This window comes from Schistocerca americana, chromosome 10 (assembly GCF_021461395.2).
Source record: "Schistocerca americana isolate TAMUIC-IGC-003095 chromosome 10, iqSchAmer2.1, whole genome shotgun sequence".
Classification (NCBI taxonomy): Eukaryota; Metazoa; Arthropoda; class Insecta; order Orthoptera; family Acrididae; genus Schistocerca; species Schistocerca americana.
Window position 1 is genome coordinate 183,222,372 of NC_060128.1, and position 21,240 is coordinate 183,243,611.

Consider the following 21,240-nt stretch of genomic DNA (forward strand, 5'->3'; position numbering starts at 1 on the left):
CAAATTTCATTAAAAAAAAGAAAAAAAACAAAGTTCCTTTTCGAATAACGTTGCTTGAGTAGTAGTACGTAGATAGAAAAGAAATTCAGTACCAAGTAGCTTAGTGTTTTGAAAAAGAAAAAAGTTAGAATCCCATTAGTTTCAAAATAAAATCATAGTAGATCGCAAAGTACCGCAATTAGAAATCACGGAGTAGGACGAACGATCTCAAAGAATACTCCTTATGAGGGCTCTTAGAGAATCGTGTGTAATACCTACGAAAGAGCTACGCACTCTTAACTGTGATACGAGAGTTCGCCGGAGCAAGTCGTACCTCAGCCCGCGCTCGTATACGTGGGCGCGACGGGATTGCTTTTTTTTTAACGCTAAGGATTTGTGATCTACTACGACGCACTGAATTTGTAATAAGTAAATCAGTAACTTCAAATAGGACATAGCGTTCAATCCAGATAGTGAAAGATTCCAAATTGTCTTAAATTGAATATTTTCAATAAAAGACTGGACATTACCCAAAGGTACTTTGAAACCAAATTATGAGAAAATAATTAACTTTCGTAAAATCAGTTAATGGACTCTGGAACTCGCATAATATCTTGGACCGAAGTATGTCGTTGTTGTTGTGGTCTTCAGTCCAGACTTGTTTGATGCAGCTCTCCATGCTACTCTATCCTGTGCAAGCTTCTTCATCTCCCAGTACCTATTGAAACCTACATCCTTCTGAATCTGCTTAGTGTATTCATCTCTGGGTCTCCCTCTAAGATTTTTACCCTCCACACTGCCTTCCAATACTAAACTGGTGATCCCCTGATGCCTCAGAATATGTCCTACCAACCGATCCCTTCTTCTAGTGAAATTGTGCCACAAACTTCTCTTCTCCCCAATCCTATTCAATACCTCCTCATTAGTTATGTGATCTACCCATCTAATCTTCAGCATTCTTCTGTAACACCATATTTCGAAAGTTATTCTCTTCTTGTCTAAACTAATTTCACTTCCATAGTTGTCTACACACCATACAAATACTTTCAGAAACTACACTCCTGGAAGTGGAAAAAAGAACACATTGACACCGGTGTGTCAGACCCACCATACTTGCTCCGGACACTGCGAGAGGGCTGTACAAGCAACGATCACACGCACGGCACAGCGGACACACCAGGAACCGCGGTGTTGGCCGTCGAATGGCGCTAGCTGCGCAGCATTTGTGCACCGCCGCCGTCAGTGTCAGCCAGTTTGCCGTGGCATACGGAGCTCCATCGCAGTCTTTAACACTGGTAGCATGCCGCGACAGCGTGGACGTGAACCGTATGTGCAGTTGACGGACTTTGAGCGAGGGCGTATAGTGGGCATGCGGGAGGCCGGGTGGACGTACCGCCGAATTGCTCAACACGTGGGGCGTGAGGTCTCCACAGTACATCGATGTTGTCGCCAGTGGTCGGCGGAAGGTGCACGTGCCCGTCGACCTGGGACCGGACCGCAGCGACGCACGGATGCACGCCAAGACCGTAGGATCCTACGCAGTGCCGTAGGGGACCGCACCGCCACTTCCCAGCAAATTAGGGACACTGTTGCTCCTGGGGTATCGGCGAGGACCATTCGCAACCGTCTCCATGAAGCTGGGCTACGGTCCCGCACACCGTTTGGCCGTCTTCCGCTCACTCCCCAACATCGTGCAGCCCGCCTCCAGTGGTGTCGCGACAGGCGTGAATGGAGGGACGAATGGAGACGTGTCGGCTTCAGCGATGAGAGTCGCTTCTGCCTTGGTGCCAATGATGGTCGTATGCGTGTTTGGCGCCGTGCAGGTGAGCGCCACAATCAGGACTGCATACGACCGAGGCACACAGGGCCAACACCCGGCATCATGGTGTGGTGAGCGATCTCCTACACTGGCCGTACACCACTGGTGATCGTCGAGGGGACACTGAATAGTGCACGGTACATCCAAACCGTCATCGAACCCATCGTTCTACCATTCGTAGACAAGCAAGGGAACTTGCTGTTCCAACAGGACAATGCACGTCCGCATGTATCCCGTGCCACCCAACGTGCTCTAGAAGGTGTAAGTCAACTACCCTGGCCAGCAAGATCTCCGGATCTGTCCCCCATTGAGCATGTTTGGGACTGGATGAAGCGTCATCTCACGCGGTCTGCACGTCCAGCACGAACGCTGGTCCAACTGAGGCGCCAGGTGGAAATGGCATGGCAAGCCGTTCCACAGGACTACATCCAGCATCTCTACGATCGTCTCCGTGGGAGAATAGCAGCCTGCATTGCTGCGAAAGGTGGATATACACTGTACTAGTGCCGACATTGTGCATGCTCTGTTGCCTGTGTCTATGTGCCTGTGGTTCTGTCAGTGTGATCATGTGATGTATCTGACCCCAGGAATGTGTCAATAAAGTTTCCCCTTCCTGGGACAATGAATTCACGGTGTTCTTATTTCAATTTCCAGGAGTGTATTTCCTCACACTTAAATCTATACTCGATGTTAACAAATTTCTCTTCTTCAGAAACGCTTTCCTTACCATTTACAGTCTACATTTTATATCCTCTCTACTTCGACCATCATCAGTTATTTTGCTCTCCAAATAGCAAAACTCATTTACTACTTTAAGCGTCTCATCTCCTAATCTAATCCCCTCAGCATCACCCGATTTAATTCGACTACATTCCATCATCTTCGTTTTGCTTTTGTTCATGTTCACCTTATATCCTCATTTCAAGACACTGTCCATTCCGTTCAACAGCTCTTTCAAGTCCTTTGCTGTTTCTGACAGAATTACAATGTCATCGGCGAACCTCGAAGTTTTTATTTCTTCTCCATGGATTTTAATACCTACTCCGAACTTTTTCTTTGTTTCCTTTACTGCTTGCTCAATATGCAGATTGAACAGCATCGGGGAGAAGCTACAACCCTGTCTCACTCCCACTGCTTGCCTTTCATACCCCTCGACTCTTATAACTGCCATCTGCTTTCTGTACAAATTGTAAATAGCCTTTCGCTCCCTGTATTTTACCCCTGCCACCTTCAGTATTTGAAACAGAGTATTCCAGTCAACATTGTCAAAAGCTTTCTCTAAGTCTACAAATGCTAGAAACGTAGGTTTGCCTTTCCTTAATCTTTCTTCTAGGATAAGTCGTAGGGTCAGTATTGCCTCACGTGTTCCAACATTTCTATAGAATCCAAACTGATCTTCCCTGAGGTCAGCTTCTACCAGGTTTTCCATTCGCCTGTAAGAAATTCGCGTTAGTATTTTGCAGCTGTGACTTATGAAACTGATAGTTTGGTAATTTTCACATCTGTCAATACCTGCTTTCTTTGGGATTGGAATTATTATATTCTTCTTGAAGTCTGAGGGTATTTCGCCTGTCTCATATATCTTGCTCACCAGATGGTAGAGTTTTGTCAGGACTGGCTCTCCCAAGGCCGTCAGTAGTTCTAATGAAATGGAATGTATATACCCTGTTATTTCATCCAAATCGTACACCTATATAGGGTTCCTTGCTGGTGTTTGATTAATCCGAGTATCTTGTTTTACAGACTTATCAAGTGCCAAGTCAATATAATGAGGCACCATTTAATTTCTTTTTGTGAAAATAATGAGAAACTTTTCGTAACCATTGCAAAGTGTTATAGTAATAGTTTGCTTACGTAGAATTCAGTCAGAGTGTAGCAAAGTTATTAGAATCTGGTAAATGGGTATACAGAGTTAGTGCAAAGAGTAATAGCTTTTGAAAGAAAATTATAGTAAGAAAGAGGTTTTCTGGAAGTGAAATATTCAGTGTCAAAAGCGTGTGCTTAAGTACATAAATGTTTTAGTATTTAAGTTTGTTGATTATGGAAAGTGCTTTTCTAAAGGTCCCCCCTGGACAAATTTTTTGGTTTCCTTAAAGTCATCTACTTCGCTTTTTCTGTTTTGAAACGTAATGTATAAGGGTGTAGTACAGCATCGTTTACGTGGAGTAATATTTATTTGAAGAAGCAACTTAATAGTAGCACGAAAGGCAAAATTCATACTTCTGCTTTTCCAGTACTTCACTGTTTCATTGCCTGGATACGCTGGCGATCGTTAGTACATATTTTAAACTACTAAATGAACTTGTAACTGAGTTGTGCTAGCTTCAAAAAAATGCTATTCATACTGTGTTTCTTTCTAACCACTGGGTAAGATCTTAGGAAAATAATTGAGTAGTCTGATTTACTGAGCCATCAGACACAACACACGGTCAAATCCTGTAAAAAGCGTAACTCTATTGATTAGCTTTTCCTATTAACAGAACTATCATCCCATAGCGTACTTTATTTCGAAACTAACTAAATTTAGTGAGAGGGTTATACGAGGCAACACAGAGACAGGGTTTTCTGTTATTCTGGTAAAAGCATTACAGCAGTAGTGGTAGGGTTATGTTACCAACTGGTGACTATATGTTTACTAACGTTACTATTTTACGTTCTTTTCTAGTTAGTTCATTGTTACTTGAATCTCGAGCGTGAGGCGTACCGTGCCTTAGTTGGTGTAGAACAAAAAACGACCTCTGTATACTAAATTTTAAACCATGGTCGTTTACGCAGTCATGTCGCCGTTATTTAAATTATATAAAACTGTTAGTTTTTCGCAAAATACCTGGAAAATGCTTACTTCCAGTCTTAATGTTTGGTATATGTTGGTAACACCTGGTTTCTGTGCCGAAGAGCTACAGTTTCTTTTTCTTTTTTTTTTTTTTAGCCCAGATTTTGATTACTGAGTAATAAACACTAACAATGCCACACAAGGAGGAATTCGGTAAGAGAAAATGGAAAGAAAGCAGTCTATACGATTGAGAAAATGATTCCATGTTTGTGTCAGGAGTGGTGGCGTTCACCATGAGTTCTTAACTCTTCCTACCACTTTGTTGTTCTGATACCTTCAGGTTATTTGCATCATCACACTGTTTACACTTCGCAACTTCCTTTATTAAAGAAGATGCTTTGATAATAAATAACTGATAATGAAAGTATATCATAACTTCCCGGCTCGCCTCCACCAGAATTTTGTATATGATGATGAATTAAATGTACAGTCCTCTCGTTTTTCAGATGTATGTTCTTATTAGCAATTACTGATATCTACTCATTTATGTAAAATGTATTTGTCTCACTAGAAATCTTATGCAACAAAAATAATTTAACAGTAATTTTTGCTGAATCATTTGGACATAAATATAATTGCTATACATTCATCAATGAAGTAGTAAGTACCAAAGCAATGCGAAGAGGAAGCTCGACAATGAAGAAATGCAACAGGACGAAGAGTTTCGGGAATTCAAATGGGAATACCTGGAATGAAGAGGATGTTCTTTTCACGGAACACTATTGAGAAAATTAAGGAAACCTGCATCTGACGTTGACTGCATAACGATACTGCTGCCATCAGCGTAGCTCTACGTATCCTATAAGAACCGCGAAGACAAGATCAGAGACATTAGGGTCGTGGAAGCATGTAGATAGTGCGTTTTCCTTCGCTCTGTTTGGAAGGAATCCGAAAGAGCGTGATTAGCTGTGGAGCAAAGTACCTTCGGCCATGCAGTGTATGCTGGCTTGCAGAGTACGTACATAAATGTACACTGAGGCCACAAAAGCCATGGAATAGCGACACGCACATGTCAGTAGTATCGCATACTCAAGGTATGAAAGGGTAGTGAATTGGCGGAGCTATCATTTCTATTCTGATCATTCATGTGTAAAGGTTTCCGAAGCGATAATGGCCGCACGACAATTAACACACTTTGAACGAAGACTGGTAGTTGGAGCTAGACGGATGGGATATTTAGTTTCGGGAATCGTCAGGGAATTCAATATTGCGAGATCCACAGTGTCAAGAGAGTACCGAGAATACCAGATTTCAGGCATCACCTCTCACCACCGATACAGCAGTGGGCCACGGCCTTCATTTAACGACCGAGAGCAGCATCTTTTGCTTAGAGTTGACAGTGCTAACAGAGAAGCAACCGTGCGTAAAATAACCGCGGAAATCAGTGCGGAACGAACGATGAACGTGTCCGTTGGGTACGTACGGCAAAATTTAGCGTTAATGGGCTATGGCAGCAGACGACCGACGCGAATGGCTCTGCTAACAGCACGACATTGCCTGCCGTGCCTCTCTTGCGCTCGTGAGTGTATAGGTTGGACAATGTTGTTGTTGTGATTGTTGTTGTTGTTGTGGTTTGATGCAGCTCTCCATGCTACACTATCCTGTGCAAGCTTCTTCATCTCCCGGTACCTACTGCAGCCTACATCTTTCTGAATTTGCCTAGCGTATTCATCTCTTGGTCTCCTTCTACGATTTTTACCCTCCACGCTGCCCTCCAATACTAAACTGGTGATCCCTTGATGCCTCAGAATATGTCCTACCAAGCGATCCTTTCTTCTAGTCAAATTGTGCCACAAACTCCTCTTCTCCACAATTCTATTCAATACCTCCTCATTAGTTATGTGATCTACCCACCTAATCTTCAGCATTCTTCTGTAGCACCACATTTCGAAAGTTATTCTCTTCTTGTCTAAACTAGTTTCACTTCCATAGTTGTCTACACACCATACAAATACTTTCAGAAACTATTCCCTGAGACTTACATCTCTACTCGATGTTAACAAATTTTTCTTCTTCAGAAACGCTTTCCTTACCATTTCCAGTCTACATTTTATATCCTCTCTACTTCGACCACCATCAGTTATTTTGCTCCCCAAATAGCAAAACTCATTTACTACTTTAAGCATCTCATCTCCTAATGTAATCCCCTCAGCATCACCCGATTTAATTCGACTACATTCCATTATCGTTGTTTTGCTTTTGTTCATGTTCATCTTATATCCTCCTTTAAAGACACTGTCCATTCCGTTCAACTGCTCTTCCAAGTCCTTTGCTGTTTCTGACAGAATTACAATGTCATCGGCGAACCTCAAAGTTTTTATTTCTTCTTCCTCGATTTTAATGCCTACTCCGAATTTTTCTTTTGTTTCCTTTACTGCTTGCTCAATATACAGATTGAATAACATCGGGGACAGGCTACAACCCTGTCTCACTCCCTTCCCAACCACTACTTCCCCTTTAATGCCCCTCGACTCTTATAACTGCCACCTGGTTTCTGTATAAATTGTAAATAGTCTTTCGCTCCCTGTATTTGACCCCTGCCACCTTCAGAATTTGATATAGAGTATTCCAGTCAAAATTGTCAAAAGCTTTCTCCAAGTCTACAAATGCTAGAAATGTAGGTTTGCCTTTCCTTAATCTTTCTTCTAACATAAGTCGTATCGTCAGTATTGCCTCATGTGCTCCAACATTTCTACGGAATCCAAACTGATCTTCCCCGAGGGCGGCTTCTACCAGTTTTTCCATTCGTCTGTAACGAATTCGCGTTAGTATTTTGCAGCTGTGACTTATTAAACTGATAGTTCGGTAATTTTCACATCTGTCAACACCTGCTTTCTTTGGGATTGGAATTATTATATTCTTCTTGAAGTCTGAGGGTATTTCGCCTGTCTCATACATCTTGCTCACCAGATGGTAGAGTTTTGTAATGACTGGCTCTCCCAAGGCCGTTCTCCCGTTCATGCCCCTCGACTCTTATAACTGCCATCTGGTTTCTGGACAAATTGTAAATTGGGCCACAGATGACTGGAAAAACGTGGCCTAGTCAGATGAGTCCCGATTTGAGTTGAGCTGATGGTGGGATTCATGTGTGGCGCAGACCTCGCGAAGCCATCGACCCAAGTTGTCGACGAGGCACTGTGCAAGCTGGTGGTGATTCCATAATGGTGAGGGCTGTGTTTACGTGGAATGGACTCAGTCCTCTGGCCCAACTGAACAGATCATTGACTGGAAATGGTTATGTTTGGCTGCTTAGAGACGACTTGCAGTCAAACAACGATGGAATTTATATAGATGACAATGCCACAATTGTTCGCTATTGGTTTGAAGAACATTTTGGACAATTCGAGCGAATGGTTTGACCACTCAGATCGCTCAACATGAGACCCATCGATTACTTTGGGACATAAATGAGGGCACTGTAGGCACAATAACGTACTACGGCTGTACGAGCAGCATGTCAAAATATTTCTGCAGCATACGTCCAACGATTTTGTTGAGTCCATATGTATGTCCATATGTGTGTGAAATCTTATGGGACGTAACTGCTAAGGTCATCAGTCCCTAAGCTTATACACTACTTAACCTAAATTATCCTAAGGACACACACACCCATGCCCAAGGGATGATTCGAACCTCCGCCGTGACCAGCTGCACAGTCCATGACTGCAGCACCTCAGACCGCTCGGCTAACCCCGCACGGCGATTTGATGAGACCATGGCTCTTCGAGTTTTTGCACTATGTCGGGCAAAAGGAGGTCCGTCATGATATTAAGACGCAAATGTCCGCCCCCGGTAGCTGAGTGGTCAGCGCGACAGAATGTCAATCCTAAGGGCCCGGGTTCAATTTCCGGCTGGGTCGGAGTTTTTCTCCGCTCAGGAACTGGGTGATGTGTTGTCCCAATCATCATTATTTCATCCCCATCGACGCGCAAGTCGCCGAAGTGGCGTCAAATCGAAAGACTTGCACCAGGCGAACCGTCTACCCGATGGGAAGTTCTAGTCGCATGACATTTGTTTTACTATCTTGAAAATGGTTCAAAGGCTCTGAGTACTATGGGACTTAACATTCTGATGTCATCAGTCCCCTAGAACTTAGAACTACTTAAACCTAACTAAGCTAAGGACATCACACACATCCATTCCCGAGGCAGGATTCGAACCTGCGACCGTAGCAGCAGCACGGTTTCGGACTGAAGCGCCTAGAACCGCTCGTCCACAGCGGCCGGTTAACAGACATAGCATGTTTTTTTTTTGTCACCTCAGTCTAGTGGTTGGAGAATTAATAGCTAAGTGCTATTTCTCTCAACAGAAATGTAATGTCGCCCAGTAAAGACAGCAAGATTGGTTGGCGGCCACACGAGAAGTGAAACAAAATCCCGGAACTGAGAGAAGTAGTTCGAGTGTGTACTGGACAAACACGGCAAGGTCAGATAGCCGGAATGGAAATGGCCGGTTTGCAGCTTTTATCTGTGACGGCGGTGATGAAGCGAGAGGTAAACGCCGGGGGAGCGCGCACTCACGCGTGACCTGCTCCCCCTCCTCCCACTCTGTCCCTCTAACTCATTGTCGGACCCTCAGTCCTCCCCATGTTGACGCAACATTAGCGGCGCAGAAAGAGGTCGCCCCCCTGACGTCACATTCGGTCGTCTGTTACAGCCGCGTTATCAGTTCACGTCCCCTGCGTTGATCGCTCCCCAAAAGTTGTCCCCTCGCCCCTCCCCCCCCCCCGAACACACACACACACACACACACACACACACACACACACACACACACACACACACGACCCTCCCACGCTCATTCGGAACACTTATGACCCTCGGTGATGTAGCAGGAAATATCCACCTACCACATCCGTCACTCCGTCTGTCTACGTGCACCATCCCTTCGGCTCCAAAACGTGTAACGTCAAGAGTAGGCCTATGTCTATTCTTTTATTTAATTTCATTGTCTTCTTGTAACAAGCAATACAGCCATTACAACTGAGCAGCAACATACGGATTGTTGAAAAAGTCTCTCCGCTGTGCCGTATGAACGTTAGCCGCTAGGTCCGTATGCCGCAGTGAATATACCGAAATGAAACTCAGTGAAATACAAGCTATTAATTTATTGAATATTCATTTTTACTTACAAATTTTCCCATTAAATGATGAAAGTGTTCCCCCCCCCCCCCTGGTGTTGAATACACAATTCAATTCGTCTAATCATGCTTTCAAACACAACCTGTAACATTTCTTCTGTAACAGATGCAGTGAAAGTGGATATTGCAGTGTTCAATTCATCGATGGATTTTGGACGGTTGTAGGCGCTACAGTCTGGAACCGCGCGACCACTACGGTCGCAGGTTCGAATCCTGCCTCGGGCACGGATGTGTGTGATGTCCTTAGGCTAGTTAGGTTTAAGTAGTTCTAAGTTCTAGTGGACTGATAACCTCAGAAGTTAAGTCCCATAGTGCTCAGAGGCATTTGATCCATTTTGGACGGTTTTTAAAAACAGTTGCTTTCGCTCCACCCCAGAAGAAAAAGTCAGGTGGTGTTAGGTCAGGTGATCGTGGAGGCCAAAGTCCCTGTGAAATTATGCGATCACCAAAAACATCAGCAAGCAGTGACACTGAAACGCGACCTGTATATGCAGTTGTACCATCTTGTTGAAAATAACAGTTCAGTATTTCACTTAACACAAGTTCTCCTATGAATGGGTGCAGAAAATTACTGCAGTATCGTTGTGCATTTATTGTTTCGTTGAAAAATATGGGACCCACAATCCGACATCTAGAAATTGCAATCCAAACTCCTATTTTCGCAGAATGAATACACAATGGATTTGCAGTACTCCACATATGAGAATTTTGTGAGTTCATGTACCCGGATAAATGAAACCACGCCTCATCAGTGAAAAACGTTTCATTAAGAATATCCCTTTCATTTTCTTGAACGAAATTTTTGAACCGTTGACAATAATGTCACCTTGTATGGGAAAAGTTCTAATTTTTTCCTTACAGCTGTGTGGGCCGTTCCGACAGTGACATCGATTTCCTGGGCGAGTTTTCTTACTGACTTGTTCGGACTCGTGGACATTTTATCGGAAATATCGAGTAGTTTATACTCAGACAAAACTCTAGGACGGCCACTTCCTGGTGCACCTGTCACTGAACCCGTACTTCGAAATTTGTTAATCAGATCTCACACACTATCGCGATGTTTGCTGTGTTGTCTCCGGGAAAACTGAATTAAATGTTTGACGAACTGAAACTGTATATTTACTGCCAGCTTTGAACACTTGTTCGACTAAAAACACGCATTCTTCAATGGTTAGCATTTTAACAGTGACAAAAACGAAACAAACGAACAAAGGAACTAAACTTACGCGTTCACGTCAACACGTAACGACACACACCAACGACACTACTGACGCTGGCTGAGATAAACGAAACAGTGGAATGTTGGCAGAGTCCACTTGAAGGGAAGTAACCCAGGCAGGCGAACAATCATACAGCACTGCGGAGAGACTTCTTGAACACCCCGTACAATTAAATTTCCATGACACAGTTATTAATTTTATCTACATTACGGCATAAAGTCGAGACATTGTTTACTGTTGTTACGAAAAATCTCGAATGTATCTTGCCGATGTACTTCAAAGTTTTGCACAATCAATACATATTACAAAAATAATTATGTGTGTGTGTGTGTGTGTGTGTGTGTGTGTGCGCGCGCGCGTCAAGCAACGATTGCTGTGTAGGTAAGAATGACGTACCTATTATAGGGGTCAGGGTTGGGAACGGAAGGAAGTGTAACCCGCCACGCTTGAATACCCAACTTTATTTATCCAGTACATCCCCTACAAAAAGGCGAATGTTTACTGCTTTCCGCTGTTCCTGAGGTAAAAGCACTGCATGAGGCATGACGTTATAATTTACTACTTATTTACTAGTAACTGTATACGCGACACAATTTGCACACATGTCGCCGAATGAGCCTGCAAAATTATACAATTTGACGGCAAAGAGCTCAGCGGTATCACATCACAAACATTGAGATGCGTGAAAGACTGCCGCATCATTCCTGACGTCTAAGCCCAGGCGGTGGCTAAGCCATGTCTCCGCAATATCCTTTCTTTCAGGAGTGCTAGTTCTGCAAGGTTCGCAGGGGAGCTTCTGTAAAGTTTGGAAGGTAGGAGACGAGGTACTGGCAGAAGTACAGCTGTGAGTACCGGGCGTGAGTCGTGCTTCGGTAGCTCAGTTGGTAGAGCACTTTCCCGCGAAAGGCAAAGGTCCCGAGTTCGAGTCTCGGTCGGGCACACAGTTTTAATCTGCCAGGAAGTTTCATATCAGCGCACACTCCGCTGCAGAGTGAATATCTCATTGTGGAAACATCCCCCAGGCTGTGGCTAAGCCATGTCTCCGCAATATCCTTTCTTTCAGGAGTGCTAGTTCTGCAAGGTTCGCAGGAGAGCTTCTGTAAAGTTTGGAAGGTAGGAGACGAGGTACTGGCAGAAGTAAAGCTGTGCGTACCGGGCGTGAGTCGTGCTTCGGTAGCTCAGCTGGTAGAGCACTTGCCCGCGAAAGGCAAAGGTCCCGAGTTCGAGTCTCGGTCGGGCACACAGTTTTAATCTGCCAGGAAGTTTCTAGATTAATTACCTCTTTGCTAATTACTCCATTCGCAACAAAATCATATCGCTGTACGATGCACAGTTCAGGAGGTATGACTCCATGAACATTAAGCATAAGACCAGATGCTGCGATGTATAGGCCTGGACACACACCTATAAATAAATGACTGGGGAACGCCATGTTTCTCTAATAAACCTTTGGACAGACATTGGGTACATATTTTATAATAATGTCCTGCAGAAAGTGTCATCACTTCTGTCTCTGTGCTGTTCATTTTTGGAACGCAACCTACGACCAGCTTAGAGACAGAAGTGATGACACTTTCTGCAGGACCTGACCATCATTTTGCAGTACAATGCTCAAGCACGTACAGTGCAAGCTGTTACTGATTTGTTTGACTGATGGGGCTGCTAGGTGCTGTACCACCTACTGCACTCCCCTGACTTAAGCCCTCGTGGGTTCTACTTGATTTCTAAACTGAAGAAAACACTTCACGGCTTCGCTTCTGAACTGCTACATATTCGTCGGGCAATAGACCGCGCCACTCGAACTGTCAACACAACTGACACTGCTAAGAGTATCCTACGAAAATCAAATGCCTCTGACCACTATGGGACTTAACTTCTGAGGTCATCATCAGTCCCCTAGAACTTAGAACTACTTAAACCTAACTAACCTAAGGACATTACACAGATCCATGCCCGAGGCAGGATTCGAACGTGCGACCGTAGCGGTCACGCAGTTCCAGACTGTAGCGCTTAGAACCGCTCGGCCACCCTGGCCGGCAGTATCCTACGACTTCTACATTGCTGGCAACGGGTTACACACAATATTGTTGACTATTTTGAAGGTCAGTAAAACTTTGAAACACGTATCTATTTTGTACGAGCTGTAAATAAATAGTTGTCGCTATTAAAGTATTTTGTCAGTTACACTGTCAGTTGACCTTCCCTTCCTATCCAATCCTTTACCATCACTGATTTTGTTTTTGTTTTTTGTACGAAGCTTTCAGTCGCTGAAGTCTTGACCCCATTCGTTTCTGTACGTGTCCAATACACTCAGATTTCTTCACTACAGCATCATCACCATAGGGCGTCAGCCCCTGAATATGTTTGAAGCTTTTAGAATCACCGTCACCAAGATAATTCACATATCGCACTGTATCACACCCAACAGAACGTTGAAATATACTAGCAACACCAGCAACAGCCACTCCTCCACTACTGCCAGTATGATTAGCTGTGCAATTATTATCATGTATACTTATATTTCTTTGTGGACACGTACTATATTTAGATATTACTGCTACATCTAAAACTTTCCCTGTGCACGAACTGGTAGCAGATGCTACACCATGAAGAGATGTGTGTCGCTGTTTATGCCAGGTACCACCGAAAGCTGCAGTCAAGTCTCTGTTACCACTGTTTTACATTGATGCCTCTTCCACAGCTTCCTACATAGCTTCTATACAGACATTTTCTACTTTATACCTCATAAATCTATTATGCGAGGGTTGTCCAGAAGGTAAGTTCCGATCGGTGGCGAAATGGAAACCACAGTGAAAACCAGAAACGTTTTATTTGCAACAGTTAGGTACACCTTCCACCTACTTCTCTACATAGTCGCCGCTCCAACTTCGAGTGTTGTCGTAGTGTTGTATCAACTTTCCAATATCCTCTTCACAGAAAGCGGCCGCCTGTGCTTTCGGCCAGTTATCTGCACTTGTCTGAAGCTCGTTGTCTGTGGAAAAGTTTTGTCTTCATAGCCAGCGCTTCTTGTGAGCAGAGAAGAGACTCAGGGGAGCCAATTACGGGCTGTGTGGTGGGTGATCAAACATTTCTCATCGGAAACGCTTAACGAGCGTCTTCATTGCCCCTGCAGTGTGCGGCTGAGAACTGGCATGAAGAAGGAACTGCTCGACAGTTGTGTTATGTGGGCTGCATCACACAGGCGAACTCTCTAACCGGGCCCTCAGACTTGGCGGGAGGCGCTATTCCCTACGCATCTTTACGTGCTCACTGTTCACTCAGAACTGAAAAGAGCGAGGCGACACGATCGACGGCCATACTGGAGACACTGCCCAACACTTACGTGCAAAGCTCTACCCAATTTTTGCAATGGTTTCCATTTCGCCACCGATCAGAACTTACTTTCTGCACAACCTCAGACACCCCGCTAAACCCGCAGGGCAGGATATGCAGTGTAAATTGTGGAAAGGGGCCAAAATAAGCGGCTGTCGGTTACACTCGAACATACAACTTTATTTACTTGATCAAAAATTACAAGAACCAGGAAAAATTTTTTTTAAAACAAAAACAGCTTTCATCTTTGGAACTTGATCGCTGGGTGAATGCGCCGTACAATTTCATGCCTTAGGGGTAAGACCACTTTAATTTAAAAACGGTTGAAGGCCAATAACTTAAAACGCAAGCATAATCAGAAATTTAAAAGGCAAGCAGCAACTCCAAAGACCTTATGTGGAAAAGTTCTTCAAATTAGGCTGAAGGCCTTAAGAGCAAAACAACTCAGATTCAAAATCAGCTGAAGGCCCAACACTTAAAATTTAACAACATCAAAATTTTTTTAAATACTAAAGGCCTTACGTGAAACAGTTCTTTAAATTAGGCTGGAGGCCTAAACAATCTTCTGCCTTAAGGCTAAAACTCATAGAAGTACCAACAACAAGAACAAATAATAAAAAAAAGACAGTACACCCAAGGGCGCTCAGATGTTCGAGGGTCGGCCTGGAATTCAAACACTGACGCTCGCTTAGGTGAGACAGGCAGTCGGCCCAAGCATCTTCAATCCGACGGCAACCCAACCGATAGTCAACAGGGCAATGATCCAAAACTGAAACGATGCTAACAGAAGAGACTGTGGAACGACAACGAGAACGGATCACAGACAACCCATAAGCGATGGACGACCCAAATGCACGTTGTCTGATCAGATGACCGACCAAACGTGTGTGTCGGCAGTCGTCGGGCGAGTGGTGGCTATCCTGTCCTTCCTCGCTACTCCACGCCAACCGACCAACTCAGAGCCAGTACGCCGACAACCTTTAAATTAACTTGTCAGTAAAAACCACATAAACTACACACAGTTTCACGAACACTAGGCGATGCTAACGGCAGTGACTGTGCAATAACAGGGACGAATCACGAGTCGGCACACACAGCCAACCATAAGCGATCGCCGGCCAAATACACGTCCGACTAGACGAGCAACCGACGATCAACCAAGACCGTCCCCACTGAAGCCATGTGTGCCGGCAGCGGTCGGGCGAGTCACGGCTATCCGAACCTCACACCCGACCGAACTTCTGCCGCGTCCCAACTGCCAGGTCCGAACTCCACTGCTGACGCGTTCCAACTCGGACGACACACGACGACCGGGAAGTAATAGCAGTCCAGCAGAGATAATACGGCAGGGCCTATATCGATAAGCGCTGCTGCTGCCGCTCACGGGCAGTCAAAGCAGCAACTCGGTGGCACCAATAATTGAAATTCACATAACGAGGTGGCAGTACGGTAGAACAGGATGTTAAATAAGAGATGCACGAACACGAGCCACGCACAACTCACAACCGTCGTAGTTTGTGAACTTGGCTGGAGGATTTGGAAGATTCATCGTGCCACAGAAAATTGCACCTCCAGTAGCACCCTCCCCAACTGCACGCAAGGCAAAAACTAATCTAATGTTGTGCTCATAGATTTTCTTATCACTTCTTTCATTTGGAGTTACTGCAACACTGTTCTAAAACGAGGCCACATATAAACACTTACAACACTTGCATGGGGACTCAATTATATATTTAATGCAAATATTTTTAATTTTTAGTAGCTGACTGTCCGGCTACGCAGTCTCGTAACCGGTTGGCCCTGACTAGTATTACTCCGCAATCTGACTGCATAGAATAACAACAAACAATGAAAGAAAATTTCCGTTAACACAATTAATTAATTAAGTCCCCAGCAACTATGAAACCTACGAAACAACAAAACACAAGAGTAGCTGTTCTGTGTGTGGAAGTGTGATTCAACGTACACATCTGGCACGGTTCTTCCTCAATAAGACCAGATATTTTAAACACCATTTATACTGAAGTAATTAAAAAAAACCAGAAATACTATAATTGCACATAGAAACCAGAAATACAGTCTAATACAAGAACACGAGCCAGATGCTTTGTTGACTGAACCTGTTACCAAGAGGCGTTATTGTTTAAGACATTCAAATAATGAAAAAAAAGGAATTTTTTACCTTCATATATATTGACGAAAAGCACACTCTGATCATTACAGCATCCCCAATCCAACAACATCTGGTGTCAAGCCCATCAAAACAATACTACAAGTTCTAAACAAGCACTCTCCATGGGAACTTCTCAACAACGACTCACCACTGCTTCATCTCAATAGCACTCTCCACCACGACTTCTCGATAAGAACTGCCATTGGAGGCGGCTGAATAAAACTCTTTGGCGCAATCTCTGGCGCTGTGGCTCAGTGTAGCCACCTTTCCCACTCCAGTTCCATTTCAATGGGAAGTCCTTCGGGATTTTTTGTAGAAAGTTCCAGACCTATTTCACTACAGTGAATACATCTTATACAGCTTACAAAAATTTTATTGTGAAATACATATCAAATACTTCATTCACATCCGATTCGCCCATAAAACATACATACTTTTCACTAACTGAGCCGAGCTTTCTCTGAGAAGCACTTTCTTTCTCACTTTCACTTTCATTGCAATGGGCAGGTGTATCAGCAAGGTTAAGTTCACACACTTGATTATCGTCTTTATTGTTTACTCTAATAACACCTACCTTTAGCTTACCAAAATTTTCCTTTTCGTAAAAACCTTCAGACGATTTCTAGTCACTTTACATTCACCCATGATAATCCTTCAATAAACCAGAGATTTCAATGAACAAAATTCACTACGAATATATCCAGGATTAGAAAAGAATAAACAAATATGAAACACACGGCAACTGGGCGAGCGTTAGATATCGACCTATCACAGGTTAGCCACAACACTTATTTTGTAATTCTTATTTTCTATCCCTAAAATGTTCGTCATGAGCATGTTGATTCATGAGTACAACCTTTGACAGCAGTTTAACAGCGCCAAAGTTGGTCACGCCCATGCAGAAAATATTTCAAAAATATTTTGAAAATAGTTGTAGTCTTCTGAATGAATAAATTATATATCAATTGAAAGGGGTAAGTCTGTAGATTCTTAAACTGCAAAAAAGTAAAACCTGAACATTTGATGATTTTGAAGCTTCCCAGAGCCCCCTGAGAAAAATGGGCACCCATTCCTCAGCAAATATTCAAACACCTCAGTGAAAGCGTCCCTAGCAGAGTTCAAGTCATCGTAGAGGCAAAGAGCGGACGTTGTTGTTGTGATCTTCAGTCCAGAGACTGGTTTGAGGCAGCTCTCCATGCTACTCTATCCTGTGCAAGCTTCTTCATCTCCCTGTACCTACTGCAGCCCACATCCTTCTGAATCTGCTTAGTGTATTCATCTCTTGGTCTCCCTCTACAATTTTTAACCTCCACGCTGCCCTCCAATACTAAATTGGTGATCCCTTGATGCCTCACAATATGCCCTACCAACCTATCCCTTCTTTTAGTCAAGTTGTGCCACAAATTTCTCTTCTCTCCAATTCTATTCAATACCTCCTCATTAGTTATGTGATCTACCCATCTAATCTTCAGCATTCTTCTGTAGCACCACATTTCGAAACCTTCTATTCTCTGCTTGTCAAAACTATTTACCGTCCATGTTTCACTTCCATACATGGCTACGCTGCATACATCAGAAACGACTTCCTGACACTTATATCTATACTCGATGTTAACAAATTTCTCCTCTTCAGAAACGCTTTCCTTGCCATTGCCAGTCTACATTTTACATCCTCTCCAATTCGACCATCATCAGTCATTTTGCTCCCCAAATAGCAAAACTCCTTTACTACTTTAAGTGTCTTAATTCGACTACATTCCATTATCCTCGTTTTGCTTTTGTTGATATTCATCTTATACCCTCCTTTCAAGACACTGTCCATTCCGTTCAACTGCTCTTCCGAGTCCTTTGCTGCCTCTGACAGAATTACAATGTCATCGGCGAACCTCAAAGTTTTTATTCCTTTTCCATGGATTTTAATACCTACTTCGAATTTTTCTTTTGTTTCCTTTACTGCTTGTTCAATATACAGATTGAGTGGACGTAGTCCATATTAATGTTCGCAAATAGGTTTCCATTTCCGTTGATCAGGTAGTGCAGTTATGTGTCATAGTTTGCTGTCTCTGGATCTGCGTAACAATCCAAGTGAACTTTAATGGACTTGTGAGACACGAACCTTACCCCTGTACACGACGACCCAAGTCAGTACACTGCTGCTTTGCCCACGATGGATTCACATCAAGTTATGTGAAGGTACGTTCCTAAACATTCGTAAATACCGCTGGCGGAGTGCGGTTACGTCAAAAACTTTGTATTGCTGACGTTTACACTGTGGTCAATGAAGCATAGCGTTTTTAAAACTGCGTTAAAATAATAAAATGTGTTGATTCAAAATTTAATTTCTGTTTCCCTTCTCAGTGATTAGCCAGACGGCTGTGACAAATACTTTACAGTATTTCGATACCAGTGTCAACACAGCGTGAAATATAATCATTAATTTTAATTTAGTCGAGAAATATTAATATGCTACGTGGAGAGAATTTACATGTGAAATTTTAAAAAATATACGGCACGTGCATGATGTTAGTGGAAACGAAATTCAATCTCTGTAAATGATCTGTTACAAATTAAATTGAAGAATTGCTGAATAATAAATGTGTGTGTCTGTTTAAGAGGTAGCGCTGTTGGATAACGGTGTTTTGTGCGTTAGTGCTTGCTTATTCGATTTACGATGCAACTATAGATTGTAAGGCATTGTTTCAGATATCAATAAAATTTAATTAGTGCAGTGTTACAGTTTTGGATTGTACTTGTTTCCTGGTTGGGAAATCGTTCCCTTTCTACTTCTGCGTCTATAACAATGTAGATACAATGTAAACCTCTGCGAAGCACACTGGACTCGCATTCGGGAGGACGACGGTTCAATCCCGCGTCCGGCCATCCGGATTTAGGTTTTCCGTGATTTCCCTAAATCGCTCCAGGCAAATGCCGGGACGGTTTCTTTGAAAGGACACGGCCGACTTCCTTCCCCATCCTTCCCTAATCCGATGAGACCGATGACCTCGCTGTCTGGTCTCTTACCCCACGCCGGCCGGAGTGGACGAGCGGTTCCAGGCGCTACAGTCTGGAACCGCGCGATCTCTACGGTCGCAGGTTCGAATCCTGCCTCGGGAGTAGATGTGTGTGATGTCCTTAGGTTAGTTAGGTTTAAGTAGTTCTAAGTTCTAGGGGACTGATGACCTCAGAAGTTAAGTCCCATAGTGCTCAGAGCCATCCATCTCTTCCCCCAAACAACTCAACTCAACTCTGCGAAGCGCGTGGCAAAGGTTCCGTGTACCATCTCTTGATGTTTCTTTGCGTTGCAGAAGCATGCAGAGTGCGGGAAAAATCACTGTCTACGTGTCTCCGTGCGTCCTATGAACAGTGTATTCTTCTATTCGCGGTTCCCAAACTTATATTTAGCAAACACAAAACCATACACCTGAGAAACTAATTAGACATTTCGACTGTTTGCAGGCTCTTTCCGTAAGAGCGTGCAATATTGTAGCAGGACATAGAGAACGCTCCACTGAACAATTTGAGGTAGGGAACCTGTGGTTGGAGAAGACAGCTTAAGGAGTTAATAGGAATAAAATCACATTACTGTGCACTTTTTTATTCACATTAGTTACAGTTAATTGCAAATACCATTATCGACACAATTAACTACGATCTGCATTGTACGTTACAAAATGTGCTGAAACTGACGCAATGCAAGAAAGAGGTCGGTGAACATGATTCTGAGGCACCCTGACAAGGTAGTGTTACAGGCCCTTTGCTGTTCCTTATCTACCGGGTCATCAAAAAGTCAGTATAAATCTGAAAAGTGAATTAATCACGGAATAATGTAGACAGAGAGGGACAAATTGACACACATGCTTGGAATGACATGGGGTTTTATTAGAACCAAAAAAATACAAAAGTTCAAAAAATGTCTGACGGATGGCGCTTCATCTGATGAGAATAGCAATAATTAGGACTCAAAGTAAGACAAAGCAAAGATGATGTCGGGGTGTTGTGTGCTGTCCTTAGGTTAGTTAGTAAGTAGTTCTAAGTTCTAGGAGAGTGATGACCATAGATAGTAAGTCCCATAGTGCTCAGAACCAAAGATGATGTTCTTTACAGGAAATGCTCAATATGTCCACCATCATTCCTCAACAATAGCTGTAGTCGAGGAATAATGTTGTGAACAGCACTGGAAAGCATGGCCGGAGCTATGGTGAGGCATTGGCGCCGTATGTTGTCTTTCAGCATCCCTAGAGATGTCGGTTGATCAAAGCCAATAGTCGGACAGACTGAGGTCTGGGGACTTGGGAGGCCAAGCATGACGAAAGTGGCGGCTGAGCACACGATCATCACCAAACGTCGCGCGCAAGAAATCTTTCACCCGTTTAGCAATATGGGGTGGAGCGCCATCCTAAATAAACATCGTACGTTCCAGCAGGTGTTTGTCAGCCAGGCTGGGCATGATGCGATTCTGTAACATATCGGCGTACCTCTCACCCGTCATGGTGGCTGTCACTGACGTTTTGCTGTCCAGCGTCATCTGTCGGAAATTTTGTGAACTTTTCTTTTGTTCTAATAAAACTCCATGTCATTCCAAGCATGTGTGTCAATTTTTACCTGTCTATCTACATTATTCCGTAATTTATTAAGTTTTCAAATTTATACTGACCTTTTGATCACCTGGTATATAAACAGTTTGGGAGACGATCTAAGCAGCCGTCTTAGATTGTTTGCAGATGACGCTGTCGTTTATCGACT